The sequence below is a fragment of the Haematobia irritans genome, chromosome 2 (assembly GCF_050003625.1).
Source record: "Haematobia irritans isolate KBUSLIRL chromosome 2, ASM5000362v1, whole genome shotgun sequence".
NCBI classification, from domain to species: domain Eukaryota; kingdom Metazoa; phylum Arthropoda; class Insecta; order Diptera; family Muscidae; genus Haematobia; species Haematobia irritans.
In genome coordinates this window covers 25,723,222-25,750,931 of record NC_134398.1, presented here as the reverse complement: position 1 = coordinate 25,750,931, position 27,710 = coordinate 25,723,222, and the positions used below count along the sequence as shown (strand labels likewise).

General features: G+C 27.4%; 1 protein-coding gene across 1 annotated transcript in view; it reads left to right on the top strand.

Annotated features, from left to right (window-relative positions):
- Positions 1–27,710, top strand: part of LOC142223738 (uncharacterized) — a 42,395-nt gene that overhangs the window by 8,281 nt on the left and 6,404 nt on the right. The window contains exons 2-3 of the mRNA XM_075293577.1: positions 3,365–3,516; positions 18,883–18,960. The gene's annotated coding sequence lies outside the window, so the exon portion shown is untranslated. The remainder of the gene's footprint in view (positions 1–3,364; positions 3,517–18,882; positions 18,961–27,710) is intronic.

Sequence of the window (27,710 nt, the reverse complement as noted above, 5' to 3'; positions counted from 1 at the left end):
TTTTTATTTTACATTTGAACATCGTCTCAAGTTCAAGTAAATGACCTTTTCCCCGTTTTTTCTGTTCACGTCTCGCCGTTTTGTATTCGTTTGGCTTGCAATTCAATTATTTTTGTTTGTTTTTGGGCAGGAGTACAAAATGAACTTTTGAGAGAATTAATACAAGTTTCTTCGATATGGCATTTTGTGACGAGTGATTTCGAATAAATTATTTGAATTTATTTTCCTTTGTGTTGATTTTTTTTTAGCAAATACGATTTATATACACGGTTTCCGCAGTTGGTAGAATTCTACCAAAAGTGGTAGATTTTTTACTGTATGGTAGATTGGTAGAATTCTTGAAGTTTTGGTATACTCAAAAAAAAAAAAAAAAAGTTACTTGGATCCAAAGATTTTGACCTTCCTTTAAAGGGTTTGTTATTGATTCCGAGCCAAAGATGCGGGTTCTTTGCGACCTATCTGGCTTTAAATCTAGAATCTATAAAATTAAAATTAGGATACAGATCTCATTTATCGAATTTCCATTCTATTTTTCCGGTATATTAATTAAACTATTTCACGTACAAACAACTTCCAGTTTAAACATCCAAATTATGACGGATACTTCGAAGTAGAAAATATTTTCCTAATTCCAAAAGAACTTTAAACCAAAGATGCTAAATCCTCAAAATAAATCTTATCCTATACTTGAAGCGTTTTTATCTTAAATCTAAAGATTCAATATCTCATTTAATTTAAGGACGATTTCTTTAAATCAAAAATGTGTTTCTTTACTTTAAGGAAATTTTGCCTTAGTTTGAAGACATGCAACTTTAACGAAGGGACGCAAATTTTCAAAATGTGTGTCCCAAATTTAATGAAAAAAATTTTTGATGCAAAGATTATAAACTTTCTTTTAATTAAAATTTCATTATTGTAAAGAAATTTGTCCTTAATAGGACATCCTAAAATTGAGGTTGCGTAATCTTTAATATCACGTAAATATTTTTTTTAGTGTTGATATTGCAAAATATTCCTATAATTTTGAGTCAATTTGCTATACTAATAAAATATTGGACAAATTTTTTATAGATATAATATGTTGACAAAATTTTCTATAGAAATAAAATTTTGACAACATTTTCTATAGAAATAAAATTTTGACAAAATTTTCTATAGAAATAAAATTTTCTATAGAAATAAAATTTTGACAAAATTTTCTATAGACATAAAATTTTGACAAAATTTCCTCTAGAAATAAAATTTTGACAAAATTTCCTCTAAAAATACAATTTTGACAAAATTTTCTATAGAAATAAAATTTTTACAAAATTTTCTATAGAAATAAAATTTTGACAAAATTTTCTATAGAAATAAAATTTTGACAAAATTTTCTATAGAAATAAAATTTTAACAAAATTTTCTGTAGAAATAAAATTTTGACAAAATTTTCCATAGAAATAAAATTTTGACAAAATTTTCTATGGAAATAAAATTTTAACAAAATTTTCTTTAGAAATAAAATTTTAACAAAATTTTCTATAGAATTAAAATCTTGACAACAGTTTCTATAGAAATAAAATTTTGACAAAATTTTCTATAGAATTAAAATCTTGACAACATTTTCTATAGAAATAAAATTTTGACAAAATTTTCTATAGTAATAAAATTTTGACAAAATTTCCTATAGAAATAAAATTTTGATACAATTTTCTAGAGAGATAAAATTTTAACAAAATTTTCTATAGAAAAAAAAATTGACAAAATTTCCTCTAGAAGTAAAAAATTGGTAAAATTTTCTATAGAAATAAAATTTTGTCAAAATTTTGACGAAATTTTCTATAGAAATAAAATTTTGACAAAATTTTCTATAGAAATAAAATTTTAACAAAATTTTCTATAGAAATAAAATTTTGACAAAATTTTCTATAGAAATAAAATTTTGTCAAAATTTTCTATAGAAATAAAATTTTGACAAAATTTGCTATAGAAATAAAATTTTGACAACATTTCCTATAGAAATAAAATTTTGATAAAATTTTCTAGAGAAATAAAATTTTAACAAAATTTTCTATAGAAAAAAAATTGACAAAGTTTCCTCTAGAAGTAAAAATTTGGTAAAATTGTCTATAGAAATAAAATTTTGAAAAAAATTTCTATAGAAATAAAATTGTGACAAAATTTCCTATAGAAATAAAATTTTGACAAAATTTTCTATAGAAATAAAATTTTGACAAAATTTTCTATAGAAATAAAATTTTGACAAAATTTTCTATAAAAATAAAATGTTGGCAAAATTTTCTATAGAAATAAAATGTTGACAAAATTTTCTATAGAAATAAAATTTTCACAATTTTTTCTTTTATATAGAAGTTCAACTTTGACAAAATTTTGTATAGAAAACAACAAAATTGACAAAATGATCATTAAAAATTTTGACAAAAATTTCCTTAGAAGTTAAAGTTTCGCAAAATTTGGTACAAAAATAAAATTTCGTATTAGGTCAATATTTTTTGGTAATTTGCATTCCTCCAAGAAGAACGTAGTAAGGAAAATTGTCATTATTTTTTTTTACTACGAATATTGATTTTTTGTATTAAAGTTAAAAAAATAACAGTTTCGACTATAGGCTAAGACTTATTTGAGGAGTTTGCATCTTTGGTTTAAAAGTAGACATAAAATATTTGTTTCTATGAAGTATCAGATATAAGTTAGATACTTCAGATATAATTTAAATTTCTAAACATACAAATTTGGACAAAATTTAGTCGACCTTGGGTGTTCACTTCTGAGAGGTTGCACTGTATATGATTTCAAGAAAACTCTGTCAATCTCAATTCTTCTTTTGGTTTTATTTGTGCAAAATACGAAAATCTTTAGTTGTCTTGGCATAAAATTTTCACTTGAGAAAATATTCTGTTTAGCCTCTTTTTTATAAAACCATTATCGATTATCGGCCTTTATCCAAAATCAGATATTTTTACAACCAAATTAACCACTCGTTAAGTAAATTTTAGGCAAATTAACATGAAAAACCAGACATTACATTGGGAAAAAACATCAAACATAATAATATTTAGTTTTTTTTTTTGTATTACAATATCATCTAATCTAAATGCACAATATTAATATTTCCCCTCCCTCACAGTAAAAAAAAAAAAAAAAAAAAACAATACAAAAACAATTACATTTTATCCCCAACATTGTCCATTAATTAAATAAATAATTTCTAATATGTGTAAATATAATTATGAAAACAAAAACAAATCAAAATCTTGTTTAATATACATTGAATAGTGGGAGAGAAATTTTAAAAAAGACTGATTTGTGTAAAGAACCAATTAAAAAAATTTTTGCTTCAACATTTATCGTATTAAATTACTAGTGATTAAAAACTACGAAATAATTTGCTCACAATAATTAAATACAAAACTCCCATTAGTTTGTGGATTAAATAATATTGACCGTAGTTTTCCGATACTAACTCAGGATTGTTCGAAATCATCAAAAATACCATGGTATAGCTGCAGCTGAAAGGTAAGATTGAAGAAAAGTACTATAGGGTTAGTTAATCAGGAAAACCATTGTGAGAAATATACAAGAAATTCGATTATATTTATTTAGATATTTACATAACGTTATATCCCAGTGAAAAAATTGGAAATTGTTCCCAAAAAAAAAAAAAGTTTTTTAAGCAGAGATTAGGCAAGGTTAGGTTGTAGAGGATGACATCAATTTTGTGTTGAATTGATATCCACTTATCCAACACTGGCACAGGAAGTGGCGCGAGTCCTCCGTAACTTCCGGGTTCAGGCACCATCTACAAATATCATCATCTTTAAGGCATATTCTTACCATGTGTTTCCCAAGTATATTATGTCCTGTTATGATACCAATCAATGGCCGCAATTCTTCTCTGTTTATCGCCATCAAAATTTCGCAGTTCCTACGTTTCTTTTCGCCCCATATGAACTTGGTTTGCTCGCAACCATCCGAAGAGACCCTGTGTCTTCGCCATAGTTCATCATATTTGGCCTCTATCCTGTAATGATAAGAATATAGTGGAGGAAAAACGTCCACTAGGACATTACTCGTTCCACGAGCCACCTCCTTAGCCAGCACATCCGCTTCCTCATTTTCTATTATCCCACAGTGCCCAGGTACCCAGAACAGAGTTATATTAGTGAGAACCTTGATTTCTTTACGACAGCGGCTGACTACCTTAGACCTTATGTCAGCACTGCACAATGCCTTTATAGCTGCCGCCTGACTGTCGATGAAAAAGCTGATGTCGCTTCTGAATAACAGCCTCAACAACAGCGACTCAGCAGCCTTTGTGATCGCCGAAATCTCAGCTTGAAAAATACTGCAATCAGTATTCAGCGTGTAAGACACCCTTATTCCCAGTTCACTATAATAGATTCCACTGTCCGTTCCTTCATCCATCTTTGATCCGTCCGTATACATGTTCAGAGTTCCATCTTCCTGTCTTCCCACTCCTCTATACTTGGTATAATGTGTCCCAGTTTGTGATGATAAACATGCTCCGTGGCCATATGGTCCGTCTCTCTATACTGCCCGACAAGAATTTCAGTATGCCTGCAGGCAGTCTTCTCCAGCGCGTTCAAGCTCTTAAGACTCAAAAGTGTCAGCTCTGCTGTCTTCCTTACGTATAAATCGAGTGGGATAATCTCCAAAGCGGCAATGTCTGTGGTCCTCATAGCGCCTGTCATATAACTAAGTGCAGTCCTATTTATCCTATTTATTATCGATATATGATTTTGGTATCTCACGATTGTCCACCAAACATGACAACCATATGTGGCCACAGGTCTTACAACCGCGGTATAAAGTCATCGACTTAAGTGAAACAAGTATATACGGCCGTAAGTTCGGCCAGGCCGAAGCTTATGTACCCTCCATCATGGATTGCGTAGAAACTTGTTCTAAACACTGCCACCCACAATCGAATTACTTAAGTTGCGGTAACGCTTGCCGATGGCAATGTATCTTAAAACCTCCTAACACCATCTTCTAAATTGTATGTAAGTCCATACGTGGTACATATTAAATCCAAAAAGATCGATCCAATACGTATATAATTCAGTTTGACAAAGTAGACATAAAATTTTGACAAAATTTTCTACAGAAATAAAATTTTAACAAAATTTTCTACAGAAATAAAATTTTAACAAAATTTTCTATAGAAATAAAATTTTCACAAAATTTTCTATAGAAATAAATATTTTGACAAAATTTTCTATAGAAACAAAATTTTGACAAAAATTTCTACAGAAATAAAATTTTAACAAAATTTTCTATAGAAATAAACTTTTGACAAAATTTTCTATAGAAATAAAATCTTGATAGATTATTTTTGGCTCGAGTGACAACCATGATTATGAACCGAATAAAATTTGAACCAAATTTTCTATAGAAATAAAATTTTGACAAAATTTTCTATAGAAATAAAATTTTGACAATGATGAAAATTTTATTATGAACCGAATAAAATTTTAACAAAATTTTCCCTAGAAATAAAATTTTGACAAAATTTTCTATAGAAATAAAATTTTGACAAAATTTTCAATAGAAATAAAATTTTGGTATAGAAATAAAATTTTGGATCTAGTGGCAACCATGATTATGAACCGATATGGACCAATTTTTGTGTGATTGGACCAATTTTGGTATGGTTGTTAGCGACCATATACTAACACCACGTTCCTAATTTGAACCGGATCGGATGAATTTTGCTCCTCCAAGAGGCTCCGGAGGTCAAATCTTGAGAACGTTTTATATGGGGCTATATATTATTATGGACCGATATGGACCAATTATGGGACGGTTGTTAAAGATCATATACTAACACCATGTTCCAAATTACAACCGGATTGGATGAATTTTGCTTCTCTTGGAGACTTCGCAAGCCAAATCTGCGGATCGGTTTATATCGGGGCTATATAATTATGAACCGATGTGGACCAATTTTTGCATGGTTGTTGGAGACTATATACCAATACCATGTACCAAATTTCAGGCAGATCGGATGAAATTTGCTTCTCTTTGAGGCTCCGCAACCCAAATCTGGGGATCGGTTTATATGGGCGCTATATATAATTATGGACCGATGTGGACCAATTTTTGCACGGTTGTTAGAGACCATATACCAATACCATGTACCAAATTTCAGCCGGATCGGATGCAATTTGCTTCTCTTTGAGGCTTCGCAAGCCAAATTTGGAGATCGGTTTCTATGGCATCTGTATATAACTATGGAGCGATGTGGACCAATTTTTGCATGGTTGTTAGAGACCATATACCACATCATGTACCAAATTTCAGCCGGATCGGATGAAATTTGCTTCTCTTTGAGGCTCCACAAGCCAAATCTGGGGATCGGTTTATATGGGGGCTATATATAATTTTGGACCGATGTGGACCAATTTTTGCATGATTATTAGAGACCATATACCAACAACATGTACCAAATTTCAGCCGGATCGGATGAAATATGCTTCTCTTAGAGGCTCCACAAGCCAAATCTGGGGATCGGTTTATATGGGGACTATATATAATTATGGATCGATGTAGACCAATTTTTGCGTGGTTGTTAGAGACCATATACCAACACCATATACCAAATTTCAGCCGGATCAGATGAAATATGCTTCTGTGAGAGGCTCCACAAACCAAATCTGAGGGTCCCTTTATATGGGGGCTGTACGTAAAAGTGGACCGATATGGCCCATTTTCAATACCATCCGACCTACATCAATAACAACTACTTGTGCCAAGTTTCAAGTCGATAGCTTGTTTCGTTCGGAAGTTAGCGTGATTTCAAAAGACGGACGGACGGACGGACGGATGGACATGCTTAGATCGACTCAGAATTTCACCACGACCCAGAATATATATACTTTATGGGGTCTTAGAGCAATATTTCGATGTGTTACAAACAGAATGACAAAGTTAATATACCCCCATCCTATGATGGAGGGTATAAAAAGTACAAAAACCATGATAATAAAAATGATAACAAAAATTAAAAAAAAAAAATCACACCAGCCGGTATTTGAACCGGTCCCATTTGGCTTTTTCAAATTAACAGAATTATAAACTCTTTCTTCAGGCATTCCTGTTATGATGCCAATATACCCAGGTTCAACTCACGGTGGAAATACATTTTTAGAAGTTCCATTTTTACTGGGATACCATATTTTTTGCATAAACTATCTCATATTTAATATTGCATACTTTTAGGCTTTTTGTAGAAAAATTTATTTTTTATCGTATTTAAGAAAGATAAGGATTTTGAGAATTGTAATGTCCTTGAAACTAGATTATACTTCTGGAGATTTTTATAGCATATTCTATAGCATATTTTTTGGATGAACAGTATGATAAAGGATATAACATATTTTTAGGCATACGGAGAAAAAGCAATGACGCATATATGTATGAATGCCTTTTTGTCTTCTATAATTAAAATGTCTACACTTATATTAAAAAACTTCAAGGGTTTCAACTAAAATCCGAAAACGGAGTACTTCCATTTGGAAAGCCCATAAAAAATGTATTTAAGATAAGGGATAACTTCTAAAGCTATGCATAGGATCCGAAAACGGAGTTCTTCCTTTGACAAGCCCATGGTAAATGTATTTTAGATGATCCAAATGTGCACTACTTGTGGAGGACCCATCAAATTTTTATTTTCTATTTTTGGTGGGATTTCATATTTTTAGGATGAACAATATGGAATTTTATATTGCATACTTTTAAACTTTTTGCAGAAAATATCATTTTATCGTATTTTAAGAAATGTAACCATTTTGAGAATTGTAATGTACAAGAAACTAGATAATATTTCAACAGGCTTTTACTTTCCATTTTATAGCATTTTTTTAGTATGAACAGTATAATAAAGGCTATGGCATATTTTTAGGCTTTACTGAAAAATCTATAAAACTAGTTTTCTTTTCAATATCAGCTACACCCTCAAAAAAAATCGCTTCTGTAATATATACCCCAAGCACATTTTGCTTCAAGCAAATTTTCAGGATTGGTCCAAACAAAATATTGTTTGTATTGTTCAAACATATAATGTTTCACCTTAGGACACACACTGGTAGTAAACAATTTTAATGGAATTTTCTTTGTGTGGAAATATTTTTAAGGCGCCAATTGGTTGCTTCCATTATTTTACTTGCAGCATACTCTCTAGTTAGGTCTCTCTTTCTAAACACATATATGTTTATAGGCTATTTCCAAATTAATATATGTTTGCATCTAAGCATATTATATTTACAAACATTTTATGTCCCAAACATAATATGTTCTAACATATTAACATATATGTCCCAAATATGTTATGCTAGTTTATGAACATTATATGTTTGCATTTAAAAATATTTTGGTAAAAAATTTTAGTTCCAAACATATAATTTTTACACCCAAACATATGAAACACAGTCTTTTTCGTCCATGTACGCATATATGTATGCACGTTTTTTTGTCTTTTATAATTAACATTTCTACATTTATCTAAAAAAACTTCTCGGATTTTCCATTAAAATCCGAAAACCCATGTAAAATGTATTGGAGATGTTCTAAATAGGCACTACACCTAGACCTCGCTTTGCGTCGCAGATACGTTCCAAAAAAAAAACGACGCAAAGTGATTTTCTATGGCAAACTATACAAAGATTTGAGATGGATAATAACGCAACTTTGAAAATCTAATGACGCAAAGTGAAAACTAGTACTAATTCAACAGCTACGCAACTTCGAAACAACGCAAAACGAAACGACGCAAACCGAGGTCTAGATATACATGTTTCTGGCCCAAACTAATTTTTAAGAGTTCTGTTTTTATTGGCATACCATATTTTTAGGATCATTATTTTATATTGCATACTTTTAAGCTTTTCTCAGAAAATTTTATTTTATCGTATTTTAAAAAAGAGAACACTTTTGAGATTGGTTATGTACAAAACAATAGATTGTACTTCTGGAGACTTTTATTATCCATTTTGTAGCCTATTTTTAGGATGAATAGTATGCTGAAAGCTATGGCATATTTTTAGGCTTTACGAAGAGAACAAAAATCAATAAAACAATTTTCTTTTCAATATCAATTAAGCATGAATGTATGTATGCATGTTTTTTATTCCTTTATAATTAAAATGTCCACAGTTATATAAAAAAACTTCAAGGGTTTCCATTAAAAGTCAATTAATATCTTAGTAGAAAAAGAAACGGTGAAGAGAGAGAGAGTCTCACTATAATAAATCACAAATAACCTATAATAAAGTTCAAGACAATAAAATTGATATAAATTATTTCGATATGAGTGTGTCAACAAATAAATTGTTGTACATGTGACTCCGATGATTCCACAATATGGACTCTTATGACGTATCTAAAGAATTTCATTTTATGGATATTCTTTTATTTTCTTTTGCAAGCGAATACATAGTTAGCTAAATGCCATTTCAAATTCATAAACGTACAAGGGTCAAGTTCAATGATAATGTTTCACACGTGTTTGGTGAATACACCATTTGAAAATACCTTGAAAATAAATGGAAATGTGATAAATATATAATACACAGTTTTTAATGATTTCTTGAGTCTATGTTCATAAACACTTTTGTATTTTCGTTCAAATCTATTACTCCTGACAAATGTCAATATTTCCCATTTTTTTAATATATTTTCCTTAAGGCAGGCATCCAACAAATTGTTTACATTTAAAAATTTTAATAGTTTCATTTTGTTTTTCTGCTCATTAAGGCTATTAATATTTTCATAAATTTTTCATTTTATTTCTTCCAATCCAATGGTGGTTTAAAATTTGTATGAAATATTATTAAAATATGAAGGAAGGCTTTGTCGTTGCACTCAACCATATAACATTTCTGTGACTGTTCTTCCCCTCTGGTGTATGATTAATGTACAATTATGACATTTCTTTGTAAATGCTCATAGATTTACATTTTGTAAAATGTGATTGTGGGTAAAATATGGTATGCCATTTACAAGTCTATTTGAACGAAATGACCAAAAGATTCTTTTTAAAATTTCAGTTTCCTCAATGGGCATATATGTCAACACAACCATTCCGATTTTTTTTTTGTATTTAATTTTGATTGAATGGTCGCCGACGGCTGACATTTGCAGGGTAGATTAAAGGGTGTCTTTGGTAGAATATTGCTTGAAAAAAATATTAGATATTAGGAGATAGAATGTTTGTGAATATTTATTAAAATATCCAAATTCTATATAAAAGTTAAAAACAACGAAATTAATTTTCTATTTTAAAAATATGTAATACAAAACATGTCAAATTTAATTTGATAATGACAAAATGAAATAATCGGATCAATTTTTATTTTGTAAATAATAAGTATATGTTTTAGAAAAATTTTTAAAGCATATTTTTGGGCATTTTGTTATTCATGTTTGTTTTTTTGCATAAATGGTCGTAGGTTTATTTCATAACAAAAAGGAAGGTATGCCTGCAAATGAAATTTAATATCGGCCAAATAGCCGCCACGGTTACTAAGCGCATATGGCCTCATCTAAGCCGCCACGGTTACCATGCGCATATGGCGTCATCTAAGCTTAAACCATACAAGGCGCTGTCTGATAGGCGAATTTGAAAAATTCGGTTGGTGCGAAGTACAATGACTACAACAGGCAGTGTTATATTTGTATCACTTTTTTAAGCGGCGATACCTTTTTTTGTTGTACCGCTTAATGTCAGACTTTTTAAATGTTTGTGCCACCTTTTGTCATACTGTGCCACTTTTTATTTACATTCATTTATACTGAAATGTTTTTTTTTATACGTAAAAAAGATTTAAACATAACTACAAATTACGAAATTATGAACAATTTTCTTTTTTTGTACCATAATATTTTTATTGAACACTTATATCGCCTAAAAATATGCAACGATTTTTATACCCTCCGCAATAGGATGGGGGGAGGGGTGTCAATCTGACAACGATAATATGATCTGAAATCGTAATGGTTACGAATTTATAATTATAAAAATAATAAAAATTCCGCTAGCGTGACTTGAACTTGGATTGTCTGCCCCGTACGCGTTAACAGTCGCCTTAGCACATTGCACCACTGACGGTGTTGCCATAAGAACTTCTAACGAATAGTGTTGAGACTTTTAATGGCCAAAGACAAATTAAAGCCGTTTGTGAATTCTGGATCGCCCGTAGACGAAACCGTCAAATTTCTGTTTTGATTTTTCGTAAACGCTTCCGTTTCATTTTGTTACCATCCGTTCACGATTTTGGAAAGTTATTTTTATACCCTCGGCCATAGGATGGGGTGTATATTAACTTTGTCATTCCGTTTGTAACACATCGAAATATTGCTCTAGTATATGGTCTCTAACAACCATGCAAAAATTGGTCCATATCGGTCCATAATTATATATAGCCCTCATACAAGCCGATCCCCAGATTTGACCTCCGATCCGATTCATCCGATCCGGTTGAAATTTGGTACGTGTTGTTAGTATATGGTCTGTAACAACCATACAAAAGTTGGTCCATATCGGTTCAGAATTATATATAGCCCCCATATAAACCGATCACCAGATATGACCTCCGGAACCTCTTATAAGAGCAACATTCATCTGATTCAGTTGAAATTTGGTACGTGATGTAAGTATATGGTCTCTAACAACCATGCAGGAATTGGTTCTTATCGGACCATATTTATATATAGCTCCCATATAAACCGATCCCCTGATTTGACCTCCGATGCCTTTTGGAGAAGCAAAATTCACCCGATCTGATTGAAATGAAAGTAAGTGGTGTTAGTATATGGTCTCTAACAACCATGAAAAAATTGTTCCATATCGGTCCATAATTATATATAGCCCCCATATAAACCGATCCCCAGATTTGACTTTCGGAGCCTCCTGGAGGAGTAAAAATTCATCCGATCCGGTTGAAATTTGGTACGTTTTTATACCCTGCGCCACACTGTGGAACAGGGTATTATAAGTTAGTCCATATGTTTGTAACACCCAGCAGGAGACGAGATAGACACATGGTGTCTTTGGAAATAATGCTCAGGGTGGGTCCCTGAGTCGATATAACCATGTCCGTCTGTCCGTTCGTCCGTCCGTCCGTCTGTCTGTGAACACATTTTTGTGATCAAAGTCTAGGTCGTAATTTAAGGCCAATCGCCTTCAAATTTGGCACATGTTCCTAATTTGGGTCAGAATAGAACCCTATTGATTTTGGAAGAAATCGGTTCAGATTTAGATATAGCTCCCATATATATCTTTCGCCCGATATGCACTAATATGGACCTAGCAGCCAGAGTTTTATACCGATTTGCTTGAAATTTTGTACAAACAAAACACTTAGTCGTATAGTCAAGTGTGCAAAATTTGATTGAAATCGGTTCAGATTTAGATATAGCTCCCATATATATCTTTCGCCCGATATGGACTTATATGGCCCTAGAAGCCAGATTTTTGGCCGAATTTGGTTGAAATTTTGCACTAGGAGTACAATTACTAGTATAGTCAAGTGTGAAAAATTTAATTGAAATCGGTTCAGATTTAGATATAGCTCCCATATATATCTTTCGCCCGATATGGACTAATTTGGTCCTAAAAGCCAGAGTTTTGGCCCAATTTGGTTGAAATTTAGCACAGGGAGTTGATTTAGCATTGTAGCTATGCGTGCCAAATTTGGTTGAAATCGATTCAGATTTAGATATAACTCCCATATATACCTTTCGCCCGATATGCACTTATATGGACCCAGAAGCCAGAGTTTTATCCCGATTAGCTTGAAATTTTGCACAAGGAGTACAATTGGTAGTATTGTCATATGTGTCAAATTCGATTGAAATCGGTTCAGATTTAGATATAGCTTCCATATATATTTTTCGCCCGATATGGACTTATATGGCCCCAGAAGCCAGAGTTTCGGCCCAATTTGACTGAAATTTTGCACTAGGAGTACAATTAGTAATATAGTCATGTGTGCCAAATTTGATTGAAATCGGTTCCGATTTAGATATAGCTCCCATATATATGTTTTTCTGATTTCGACAAAAATGGTCAAAATACCAACATTTGCCTTGTTAAATCGCCACTGCTTAGTCGAAAAATTGTAAAAATGACTCTAATTTTCCTAAACTTCTAATACATATATATCGAGCGATAAATCATAAATAAACTTTTGCGAAGTTTCCTTAAAATTGCTTCAGATTTAAATGTTTCCCATATTTTTATTTTTTACTAAAATTGTGTTCCACCCTAGTGCATTAGCCAACTTAAATTTTGAGTCTATAGATTTTGTAGAAGTCTATAAAATTCTGTCCAGATCGAGTGATAGTTAAATGAAGGTATTTGGGACAAACCTTTATATATAGCACCCAACACATTTGACGGATGTGATATGGCATCGAAAATTTAGATGTACAAAGTGGTGCAGGGTATAATATAGTCGGCCCCGCCCGACTTTAGACTTTCCTTACTTGTTTTCAATTAAAAAATTGTTGAATCAAGTAAATTTTTAATTGAATATTTTTTTAAAATTCAATTAAGACTTTAATTGTAAACATTTTCGTGATTTTTTTTCTGTATAGTGACCCTTTTTTTCTTGTGCCACTAAATGCCATAATTTTTACATTTATGAGCCATATTTTTACCATGTTGGATCGCATTTTTATTTATTCTTTCTATCTCTCTCTCTCTCTATTCTTCCATTTTGAAAATAAAATCGAACTTATTTATCCAATATTATAATTTTGGGGACTTTTTCATTCTCAATATAACATAGGGTATTATTATTGGAAAGCCTTAAAATATGCTACGAAATTTGTCCATGGTATGTTAACCGAGTTCTCCATTGGATTGTTAGTTTCAACGATTGATTTGAAATGGAGATAAAATAATTCTTGGATTTATTTATATTTAATTTTTAAAATTGCGACTTTTAATTTCAATATAACAAAATTTTTAAAAGCCAATCAATTCGTATTGTTTTCTTTATAAAAAAGTGTGCGACTTTGTTTATTTTAAATTAATTTGTTATATATTTCGGCAAGTGAGCTTTTGGTGTCACTTTTCATAACTTCCAATTTTAGATAAAATGGAAATTAATGGCTCTCGTGTTACTACAATACTTGAATGTGTAATTTTTAATTAATTTAGACGACCGTGAGTGACCATTTCTGAGAAATTTCATTGTATATTAAAATTATCCTTTCATAAGTGGACACCTTTCACATGTGGGTCTCCACTTGCAGGCAGGTCTCACTTGATATACAAATTGGTTTTATTCGCTCAATTTTATGGACAAATGTTCTTAATATTACAAAGCGTTTCTTATAATTAAAAAAAGGATAATCCTACACACAAACATTTTTTTCTGATTCAATCACGAAATTAATTGATTAATTAATTTTTAATTGGAATATCTTCAACCACAGGAATTATAGTAGAAGAATATAGAGTAGAAGAAATTAATTGAAAGTCAATTAAAAAATTAATTGATATTATTAATTTTTGTGATTGATTTTTGTTTCAATTAAAAAATTTGTTGAATCAATTAAATTTTCAATTGAATATTTTTTTAAAACTCAAAATTTTGATTGGAAAAATGTTCGTGATTTTTTCTGTGTAGATAATCCATTTTAGATTAGTAAAAAGTTGAGTCGAAAATGTTTGCTTGCATATACAGTACATGATTTCTTTCCGTGTTTATTATTAATATTAAATAAAAACAAATATTAAAATTTATGATCATCAATAATGTGTCATTCACAAAGTTGCACAAGCATAAATTTTTGTAAATCTATTTTCGGAAAAAAATACCAAGGAAAACGCGCAATTTAATGATAAAAACACACACATACACAAGCTTTCTTTTCCATTTAATAAAAATGAGAAAAACACAAACGTGAAATTTCCAAAAATAGAAACAAAGAAGAGGAAAATCTAGCGAATATTTTTGGGGACATATACTATGTGTGGGGTGTGTTTTGAATAATTGAAAATAAACAATTTCTTCCATTCAAAAATAAATGAACGTAAACATCAAGGATATTTTCATCTCAGCAAAACGAAAGATTTTCCATCAAGATTAAATCTAGTCATTCGGACGCCCCAATAGCTTTTGTTATATTTATCAGAGAACATAAAATATTTATATTAAATTTGGAAATTTTTCACCGAAAAAATGTAATTACATACAAACAAAGAAACAATATTTTTTGAACCCATTAACGAACACATATTAAAGATTGTATTGTATATAGACTGTGTGCCAATTTGTTGACCTGAATATGTCAACATATGCTCTTTGGTTTGAATAATGAAAATGAATAAAAAAAAACAACAACAAAATTAACGGTGTGGAATATGTAGACTTATTGGATTATTGACACTGCATGCCATTAGCCTTTTGAAAATAGAAATGTAATGCAATTGTTCACAAGTGAAAACATGGGGGTTTTTAACTGCGGACACGTGACAAACAAAATTAGACAAATAAACAAATTTTATTGCTACTGTATAAAAACAAAAATAATCACATATTATTTACCCCAAAAATATGCAACAATTTTTCGGGCGAAATTTTCAAAATATCGTATTTGGGGTAAATGAAATATTCATTTAATTTTTTTCATTTTGTATTTATATTCTCATTTGAATACACTGAAAAAACTATTATCAAAATATTTTATTTAAATCCGAAAGTTTAGATTAAATGAAGGACAGATAAAATACAAATTGAAAAAATAAAAAATAAATATTAATAAAATCCATATATTTCATGATTAAAGAATAACAATATTATTTTGCTTTTGTTTCATAATTCATTTGAGAAAAGAAGACATGATCATAAAAAAATCTCATTTTATTTACCCCAAAAGTATGCAACAATTTTTTTTTTTTGGGAAATCTTCAAAATATCGTATTTGGTGTAAATGGCACCATTTAATTTTTTCATTTTGTATTTATATTTATATTCTCATTTGAATACACTGAAAAAACTATCATCAAAATATTTTATTTAAATCCGAAAGTTTAGATTAAATGAAGGACAGATAAAATAAAATAAAAAAATAAATAAAAAAATAAATTCCACAAATTTCATGATTAAAGAATAACAATATTATTTTGCTTTTGTTTCATCATGCATTTGAGAAAAGAAGACATGATCCTATAAGAATTCACCTATTATTTACCCCCAAAAATATGCAACAATTTTTTGGGGAAAATTACAAAATATCGTATTTGGAAGCATGGAACATTCATTTAATTTTTTCATTTTGTGTATGAAATATTCATTTAATTTTTTCATTTTGTATTTATATTTATATTCTCATTTGAATACACTGAAAAAAACTATCATCAAAATATTTTATTTAAATCCGAAAGTTTAGATTAAATGAAGGACAGATAAAATAAAATAAAAAAAAAAAAAATAAAAAAAATAAATTCCATACATTTCATGATTAAAGATAACAATATTATTTTGCTTTTGTTTCATCATTCATTTGAGAGAAGAAGACATGATCATATAAAATTTTTTATTATTATTATTTACCCTAAAAGTATGCCACAATTTTTTGGGAAAATTAAAAAAAATCGTATTTGGAAGTGTGGTGTAAATGAAATATTCATTTAATTTTTTCATTTTGTATTTATATTTATATTCTCTTCTGAACGCACTGAATAAACTATGATCAAAATATTTTAGTTAAATCCAAAACTTTCGACTAAATGAAGGGCAGATAAAATACAAATTAAAAAAAAATAAATTCCACACATTTCATTAATAAAGAATAACAATATTATTTTGCTTTTGTTTCATAATTCATTTGAGAAAAGAAGACATGATCCTATAAAAATTCACCTATTATTTACCCCCAAAAGTCTGCAACAATTTTTTGGGGGAAATTACTCATTTGAGACAAGAAGACATCATAAAAAATATCCTTTTATTTACCCCAAAAGTATGCAACAATTTTTAGGGAAAATTTCAAAATATCGTATTTGGAAGCATGGTGTAAATGAAATATTCATTTAATTTTTTCATTTTGTATTTATAAATATATTCGCATCTGAATGCAGTGAAAAAACTATGATCAAAATATTTTATTTAAGTCAGAGAGTTTCGATTAAATGAAGGACAGATAAAATACAAATTAAAAAAATAAAAAATAAATATTAATAAAATCCATATATTTCATGATTAAAGAATAACAATATTATTTTGCTTTTGTTTCATAATTCATTTGAGAAAAGAAGACATGATCCTATAAAAATTCACCTATTATTTACCCCAAAAGTATGCAACAATTTTTTGGGGGAAAATTTCAAAATATCGTATTTGGAAGCATGGTGTAAATGAAATATTCATTTAATTTTTTCATTTTGTATTTATATTTATATACGCGTTTGAAAACACTAAAAAAAAACTATCATCAAAATATTTTATTTAAATCCGAAAGTTTAGGCTAATGAAGGACAGATAAAATAAAATAAAAAAATAAAAAAAAAATAATAAAAAAAAAATCCATTAATTTCATGATTAAAGAATAACAATATTATTTTGCTTTTATTTCATAATTCATTTGAGAAAAGAAGACATGATCATAAAAAATCTCCTTTTATTTATCCCAAAAGTATGCAACAATTTTTTTGGGGAAATTTTCAAAATATCGTATTTGGTGTAAATGAAATATTCATTTAATTTTTTCATTTTGTATTCATAATTATATTCTCATATAATTATAAATACAAATATTTTATTTAAATCCGAAATCAAAATATTTTATTTAAATCCGAAAGTTTAGATTAAATGAAGGACAGATAAAAATTAAACCTGATGTATAATACTCTATGTATAATTAAGACAATACATTATAGTCTTAAGAATTTCCTTCTAACCTTTGATTGTATCATTTACGTAAAAAAAGACTCAATAAATACAAAAAATAATTAAAAAAAAAAAAAATAAATAAATAAATTCCATACATTTCATGATTAAAGAATAACAATATTAGTTTGCTTTTGTTACATCATTCATTTGAGGAAAGAAGACATGATCATATAAAAATTTGTGTTATTATTATTTACCCCAAAAGTATGCCACAATTTTTTGGGGAAAATAAAAAAAAATCGGATTTGTGTATTTGGAGGCGTGTGGTGTAAATGAAATATTCGCATCTAAATGCACTGAAAAAATTATCAAAATATTTTTTTTTAAATCAGAGATTGGTATTGACTCTCTTTAGATTAAATGAAGGACAGAATAAAAATTATGGACTCCAATTTTACGAAATTTTGTGAATAAAATTATGTCTTGAAGGTGTTGCAAAATATTTACTTATTTTTGTAAAATCGGTGTGACATCTGCATTTGTAATACAGTTTAGTTAAAATTTTCTCAAATTAACCTAACGGTCATTTTCATGTAGCTGCGTTAGATTTTAACTCCCAGTTAACAGAAAGTAAAATAGAAATATCTTCCCTCTGATTAACTTTAACTGAAAAAATTTTTAGAAGTTAAGTTCCTAACTGGCATATGGAATATATAGGCAAAATGACATAGTACGGTTTCAAAGTTCATTAGCTAACGTAGCACTAACGGAGATTCATGAAAATGGGGGTAACTATTCTAAAATTAACCAAAATTGTCCTTTCTGGTGGGTTCATGTTTTTTTGGTTGTAGAATTCTAATTGAGGAAATATTTATGATACTTTCTTCTTTCTCCCCATTTGATATATATATATATATATAAAATAATAAAGACCTTTTGCATAATACAGCATTTACTTTAACATTTATGAAAAAAGGCTTTCATTCATTTTTTTATTTTTTTTTTATTTTTATTCCAGCTGGTTCGACCTGTTCCTACATCTATGGAGTTTCATCTAGACAGTGCAGAATACTGCCAGGCACAGCACAAATAAAAAGTAAGTGAGCAACTACATACATTTGTTTGCTATAAAAGGGAGTCTCTTTATTATGTAGCTGATATCTTGCAAACATTTCATTATCCCCCGGTTAGCTACTAATCCCCCGCAATAACTTAGTAAATAGTTACGGTGAAAACTGCTTACTTTGAGGATTTATGCCATTTATTGTAAGAACATGTTACCACAAATCTAACATATTAAAAAAACCCAACCTATGTCAAAATTATATTTCTATAGGAAATTATGTCAAAATTTCATTTCTATAGAAAATTTTGTCAAAATTGTATTTCTATAGAAAATTTTGTCAAAATTTTATTTCTATAGAAAATGTTGTCAAAATTTTATATCTATAGAATATTTTACCAAAATTTTATTTCTATAGAAAATTTTGTTAACATTTCATTTCTATAGAAAATTTGGTCAATATTTTATTTCTATAAAAAAAATTTTTCAAAATTTTATTTCTATAAAAAAATATTGTCAAAATTTTATTTCTATAGAAAATTTTTCCAAAATGTTATTTCTTTAGAAAACTTTGTCAACATTTTATTTCTATAAAAAAATTTTGTTAACATTTTATTTCTATAAAAAAAATTTATGAACATTTTATTTCTATAGAAAATTTTGTCAAAATTTTAATTCTATAGAAAATTTCGTAAAAATTTTATTTCTATAAAAAATTTTGTCAAAATTTCATTTCTATAGAAAATGTTGTCAAAATTTTATTTCTATAGAAAATTTTGTCAAAATTTTATTTCTATAGAAAATTTTGTCAAAATTTTATTTCTATAGAAAATTTTGTCAAAATTTTATTTCTATAGAAAATTTTGTCAAAATTTTATTTCTATAGAAAATTTTGTCAAAATTTTATTTCTATAGAAAATTTTGTCAAAATTTGATTTCTATAGAAAATTTTGTCAAAATTTGATTTCTATAGAAAATTTTGTCAAAATTTGATTTCTATAGAAAATTTTGTCAAAATTTGATTTCTATAGAAAATTTTGTCAAAATTTGATTTCTATAGAAAATTTTGTAAAAATTTTATTTATATAGAAAATTTTGTCAAAATTTTATTTCTATAGAAAATTTTGTTAAAGTTTTATTTCCATAACAATTTTTGTATAAATTTTTTTTTCTATCGAAAATTTTGTAAAAATTTTATTTCTATAGAAAAAATTATCTATTCATTGTTTTTAATTGACCTATACTATATCACAAATTTACAAATTTAATGTATTGACAAATCAGTTCATCATCTGTTTTACTTTCAATTAATACATTTATTTGTACTACGTATCCCTTAAAAGATTTTATTCCGCATGACTGAGTCAGCAGATAAAGATGAGAAATGCAATAGAAAGAACAAATTAGGGATACAAAAATCGAAAATCAACTTTTCGATTGTGTGCAAAAAAAAAAATGAAAATTCGAATTCGACTTTCTGTAATCTTTTTTGAGAAAAACAAATTCAATAGCAGACATTCCCAAATTTTGAAAAAAAAATGCATGGCATTCCCTAATTCAAAGCAGGTGAATTCTTCAAACTAACACATAGCGCAACCATCTATCATCTCTCAATCGATTTGTGTGAAATGTTTTGCTATTTTTGGTTTACAACTAAACGATTTGCGATGTTTAATAACCTCTGGTGACCGCTAAGTACGATAATGGGCTACCGAAAATAAATACATTTTTTTTGTAAGAAAAGCATGATTAATTTAATAAAAATTAATTAGGATTACATTGGGGAAAAAATTTCGTTTTTTTTAGACCCCCAGGAAGTCAAAACGGGACATCGTTATAATCCACATTGGACTCATAAATTAATTTTTTAAGTCAAAGTCTCAAATTTTTTCAACTAATTTTTATACCCCTTTACCATATGATGGCGGATTTATGAACTTTGTCATTCCGTTTGTAACACTTCGAAATATTGATCTCAGACCCCATAAAGTACATTTATTCTGGGTCGTGGTAAAATTCTGAGTCGATCTAGCTATGTCCGTCCCTCTGTTGAAATCACGCTGACTTCCGAACAAAACAAGCTATCGACTTGAAACTTGGTACAAGTAGTTGTTATTGGTGTAGATAAAGTAGAAAAATTAAATTTTTGACAAAATTTTCTAAAGAAATAAAATATTGACAACATTTTCTATAGAAATAATATTTTGGCAAATTTTTCTATTGAAATAAAATTTGGACAAATTTTTCTATAGAAATAAAATTTTGACAAATTTTTCTATAGAAATAAAATTTTGACAAAATTTTCTATAGAAATAAAAATTTGACAAAATTTTCTATAGAAATAAAATTTGGACAAATTTTTCTATAGAAATAAAATTTTGACAAATTTTTCTATAGAAATAAAATTTTGACAAAATTTTCTATAGAAATAAAATGTTGACAAAATTTTCTATAGAAATAAAATTTTGACAAAATAGTCTATAGAAATAAAATTTTGACAAAATTTTCTATAGAAATAAAATTTTGACAACATTTTCTATAGAAATAAAATTTTGACAAAATTTCCTATAGAAATAAAATGTTGACAAAATTTCCTATAAAACTAAAATTTTGGCAAAATTTTCTATAGAAATAAAATTTTGACAAAATTTCCTATAGAAATAAAATTTTGACAAAATTGTCGATAGAAATAAAATTTTGACAAAATTTTCTATAGAAATAAAATTTTGACAACATTTTCTATAGAAATAAAATTTTGACAAAATTTCCTATAGAAATAAAATGTTGACAAAATTTCCTATAAAACTAAAATTTTGACAACATTTCCTATAGAAATAAAATTTTGACATAATTTGCTATAGCAAGAAAGTTTTGACGAAATTTCCTATAGAAATACAATTTTGACAAAATTTTCTATAGAAATAAAATTTTGACAATTTTTTCTATAGAAATAAAATTTGGACAAATTTTCTACAGAAATATAATTTTGATAAAATTTTCTTGCGAAATATAATTTTGATAAAATTTTCTATAGAAATAAAATTTTAAAAAAGTTTCGATAGAAATAAAATTTTGATAACATTTCCTATAGAAATAAAATTTTGACAAATTTTTCTATAGAAATAAAATTTTGACAAAATTTTGTATAGAAATAAAATTTTGACAAAATTTTCTATAGAAATAAAATTTTGACAGATTTTTTTAGAAATAAAATTTTGACAAAATTTTCTATAGAAATAAAATTTTGACAAAATTTTCTATAGAAATAAAATTTTGAAACAATTTTCTACAGAAATAAAATTTTGAAAAAATTTTGTATAAAAATAAAAATTTTGACAGTCCATTATAATATATAGCACACATATGAAACGATCCTCCGATTTTACTTCCGTAGCCCTTTGGAAGATCAAATTTCATCCGATCCGATTGAAAGTTTGTATGCGATTTTACTATATTATCTTTAACAACCAGTTAGTTGGTATAAAATGCCACTAATAAGTGTGCAAAAATTCGTCGATATCGGTCTATAATAATATACAGCCTCCATATTAACCGTCTCCCCAAGAATTGACTTTTGATATCTCATGGAGTAACAAATTGTGATCAGATCCTGTTGAAATTTTGTCCAATAATTACCACGCGAAAATTCCTTGGATCCAACGATTTTGACCTCCCTTTAAAGATTGGTATTGATTACGAGCCAAAGATGCGGCTTCTTTAAAATAAACAAAATCTTTAGTAAATTATCTGGCTTTAAATCTAGAATCAATAAAATTAAAATTAAGAAACAAAACTCATTTATCGAATTTTCTGTCTCCCGGTATGTTAATAAAGCTTTTCACGTACAAAGAAATGACAAAGAAATCCAAATTATAACATATACTTCAAACTAAAAAATGTTTTCTTAATTCCAAAGAATCTTTAAACCAAAAATACAAAAAAATCAAAATAAGACATAGCCTACTATATTTGAAGCGTTTCTATCTTAAATCTAAAGATGCATCATATCAGTTATTTTAAGGACGATTTCTTTAAATCAGAAAAGGTGTTGATTTACTTTAAGGAAAATTGTCCCTAGTTCAAAGACATACGACTTTAACGGGGCAGACACAAATTTCTAAAATTTATGTCCTAAATTTAATAAAAAAAAACAATTTTTAAAAACAATGATAATAAACTTTCTTTTAATTAAAATTTCATTATTTTAAAGAAATTTGTCCTTAATATTGTGTAAAATTGCATATCCTAAAATTTATGTTTCGTAATCTTTAATACAACGTACATATTTTTTTCAGTGCATGGTGGCAGGTACATAATATTCGGTATATACCTGTTTTTTGTGTAATTTGAATGTTTATTTTGCAAATGTCCCTTCAAAATTATTGAGAATTTTTAAGAAATACGCTCCCCTTAGCAATTGTCTTGCAAATTTCTATTGACATTCTAAAGCGTTTTGTTTTTGCTCGAACATTCCTTCATGTTAACCACTCAATTGACATTTATTGTCTTTTGGGATACCAACTCTTTTTGTTCTGTATATTTAATTTAAAATTTTGATGACATTGATTTTGGGTTGGTCTGTATCACTTTCACGCTTCATTTAGGTGTTTTGTTCAGCTAACAATTGTCGCAAATTCGACATTTGGCATTATTTCGGGGAAAAATACACAAAAATCAAATAGCGCGACAGACAGCATGATGGGTGGTGGCGGTTTTTGTGCATAATTCATAGATCTACCCTCCCACATAATGAATATATTATGCCACCGGCACGGGATAATGTTTTGTATCCAATAATAATTTGTGTTTGTTTACTTACCCTAACCCTTGGGGGAAATAGCCTTCCTTGATTTTGATTTGATTAACATAAAAATTGTACATGGTAAATAGATCAACAAAATTTGTATTCTGTTTGGTTTTCTCCACCACCATGCTTTGTTTTTTTTTTTTGCCTTTTAGGAAAAATGTTTTGATGTCTGTTAAATGTATAACCATCTATCTATTCAATACAAACTAAATGTGTATATTATATTAAAGGTTTGGCATTTTACCAAATATTGTAGATAGTGATAATGAAAACAAAGAATATTATGTAGTTTTTTTATGGTATACATGGCGCATATGGATGAGTCCATTTAAGAGAGAAACAGAAAATTGTCATCGCTGTTTTTAATAAAAATAAAGTCTTTTGTTTGTTTAAATTCGATTTGAAAGTTTGTATTGTAAATTAAAGTTATTTGTGTTAAGATACCATTGCATACTTTCAGGCGAGAGCCAAAAAATATAATAAATGATAATAAATGAAGAAACATTTCTATAGAAAATTTTGTCAAAATTTTATCTCTATAGAAAATTTTGTCAAAATTTTTACTGCTATAGAAAATTTTGTCAAAATTTTATTTCTATAGAAAATTTTGTCAAAATTTTATTTCTATAGAAAATTTTGTCAAAATTTTATTTCTATAGAAAATTTTGTCAAAATTTTATTTCTATAGAAAATTTTGTCAAAATTTTATTTCTATAGAAAATTTTGTCAACATTTTATTTCTATAGAAAATTTTGTCAAAATTTTAATTCTATAGACAACTTTGTCAAAATTTTAATTGCTATAGAAAATTTTGTCAAAATTGTTTATCTATAAAAATTTTTTTCAAAATTTTATTTTGATAGAAAATTTTGCCAAAATGATATCTCTATAGAAAATTTTGTCAAAATTATATTTCTATAGAAAATTTTGTCAAACTATTAATTTCTATAGAAAAATTTGTCAAAATATTATTTCGATAGAAAATTTTGTCAAAATTTTATTTCTATAAAAAATTTTGTCAAAATTGTATTTCTAAAGAAAATTTTGTCAAAATTTTATTTCTATAGACAACTTTCTCAAAATTTTAATTGCTATAGAAAATTTTGTCAAAATTTTATTTTGATAGAAAATTTTGTAAAAATGTTATTTCTATAGAAAATGTCAAAATTTTATTTTGATAGAAAATTTTGTCAAAATTTTATTTCTATAGAGAATTTTGTCAAAATTTTATTTCTATAGAGAAATTTGTCAAAATTTTATTTCTATAAAAAAATTTTTCAAAATGTTGTCAAAATTTTTATTTCCATAGAAAATTTTTATCTCTATAGAAAATTTTGTCAAAATTTTATCTCTATAGAAAATTTTGTCAAAATTTTAACTGCTATAGAAAATTTTGTCAAAATTTTATTTCTATAGACAACTTTCTCAAAATTTTAATTGCTATAGAAAATATAGTCAATTTTATTTTGATAGAAAATTTTGTAAAAATGTTATTTCTATAGAAAATGTCAAAATTTTATTTCTATAGAAAATTTTGTCAAAATTTTATTTTGATAGAAAATTTTGTCAAAATTTTATTTTGATAGAAAATTTTGTCAAAATTTTATTTTGATAGAAAATTTTGTCAAAATTTTATTTCTATAGAAAATTTTGTCAAAATTTTATTTCTATAGAAAATTTTTTCAAAATTATATTTCTATAGAAAATTTTGTCAAAATTTTATTTCTACAGAAAATTTTGTCAAGATAATATTTCTAAAGAAAATTTTGTCAAAATTTTATCTCTATAGAAAATTTTGTCGAAATTTTAATTGCTATAGAAAATTTTGTCAAAAATTTATTTCTATAGAAAATTTTGTCAAAATTTTATTTCTATAGAAAATTTTATTTCTCATCGAATTTTTATAGAAAATTTTGTAAAAATTTTAATTGCTATGGAAAATTTCATCAAAATTTTATTTCTCTAGAAAATTTTGTCAAAATTTTATGTCTATAGAAAATTTTGTCAAAATTTTATTTCTACAGAAAATTTTGTCAAAATTTTATTTCTATAGAAAATTAATGAATATTATATTAGTGAACTAAAAGGTAGTTGGAGAGGAATATTGTGCAAAATCTAGTAAAACATCAAGAATTCTACCAAACAGTAAAAAGTCTATTTTGTATGGTAGAATTCTACCAACTGTGACAACCGTGCTACCGAGTATTAATGTTTTGCTAATGTAAGCACATTTGCCACTTTTCACGTGACACATTGTTGTTGTACCACTAAATGCCATACCTTTTACAATTTTGTGACATTTCTTTTTTGTCATGTTGCGCCATTTTTTCATTAATTCATTAATTACGAGGCAAACACTAGATTTGTAAGCATTTTCCCCATTTCATACCATAACGTTTCGCCTGAAAATATACAAAGAAATTCGATAGTATGTAAACCTGGTAGCTCCCCGGAAAATTCAAACACCAGGAGTGGTTTTAGAAAAACTAAAGGATAAATGATTGTTAGATTAAATTTTATTTATATAATTTCAAACCCATATGATTTCAAAATTCCATAGAAAAAAAACTTAGATAAATTCATTTCATTCGTTTTGTTTACATGGTATTAAAGATTACGCAACCTAAGACTTTTTTGGAGGATTTTATATCTTTGGTTTTTTGGAATTAATTAATTTTCTACATTGACGTACTCGTTATAATTTAGACTTTTATGCTAGCATTTGTTAATTGATTACGTATTGAATCAGACAAACTTTTGTAGCGTATGTCTTATACATATCATATAAAAAATATTTCTGAGAGAAACTTCTTTATATTTTGAGCCTGAAGATATGCTATACTTAATTGGTAGCATACCATCCCTAAAGTATGCAAAATCCATGCATAGAATTATTTTTGGAATTTAATTCCAAAACTATTTCTACCGATTTTTCAGTTAAAAAAAAAATTAGAAACCATGTTAAAATTTTAAACCAATTAAAAATTTTTTAATATTTTATTCAGCGTTTTGCCCTGTATGTATTGCCTCATATGTAATTTTCCCTCTTCTAAGAAATCACATTATATTATTGTAGATGAATAGTATGACCAGGTTGTCAATAAAAATACAAACTAGAGACACGAATAAATAAATATAAAACACAATGACCATTATCAAAGATATCACATGGGACCTACTAATTGTCTGTAGTTTATCTTCCTTCCAACAATATCCATATCTTTTCGATTCATTTGAGAAATTCTATAATGCAATTCTATAAATGGATGATATAATTTTGGGCATGTTGTCCCTACTAATATTGTGAACTGTTAACCCTCTTATTAGAGACTGGATTTTTTGTTGTATTTGTTTCCAAAAATATTAAATGTGATATTAGTGTTATGAATTGTCTATTTTTAGATAATATTACTATTAAACGTGCATTTGATATGCGCAAGAATCCACACATAAATTACTGAGATTAAATTGCTGATAAAAACATTATTTTGTTGGATGATAAGCCAACGTATTCTATAGCGGATGTTATTGTACATTGGGAAATATAAAGAAATTACAGAGTTAATTTTTTTTAATGGTTATTGAACCTCTAAAAGAAAAATTAAAAAAAAAATAAAAATTTACTGCCAAATGTACTTTTAGGGGTTTAAACAAATAAATAAATAAATAAAAAAAAACAGAAATATTCTTTAATTTCTGTTGTCTTTATATAACAGTACATATTGAGACTATAGAAATTAAAGAAAATTAATGCTGTTTAATTTAATTTTTTTTAACGCCTAAAAGTAGGCCATAAAAACAAGCTTTGATTTTGCGAATATTTCATATTAGGTTATGTTCAGTAACTCAGCACTGCTACAGCAAGCTTTTGTATCTTTAGCAATTCCTTTGAGAGTTATAAGAATTTTACTTACACTGAGAAAAAAATATAATATTGTCCTATTATGAAATTTTGATTCAAAGAGATATATGTAGG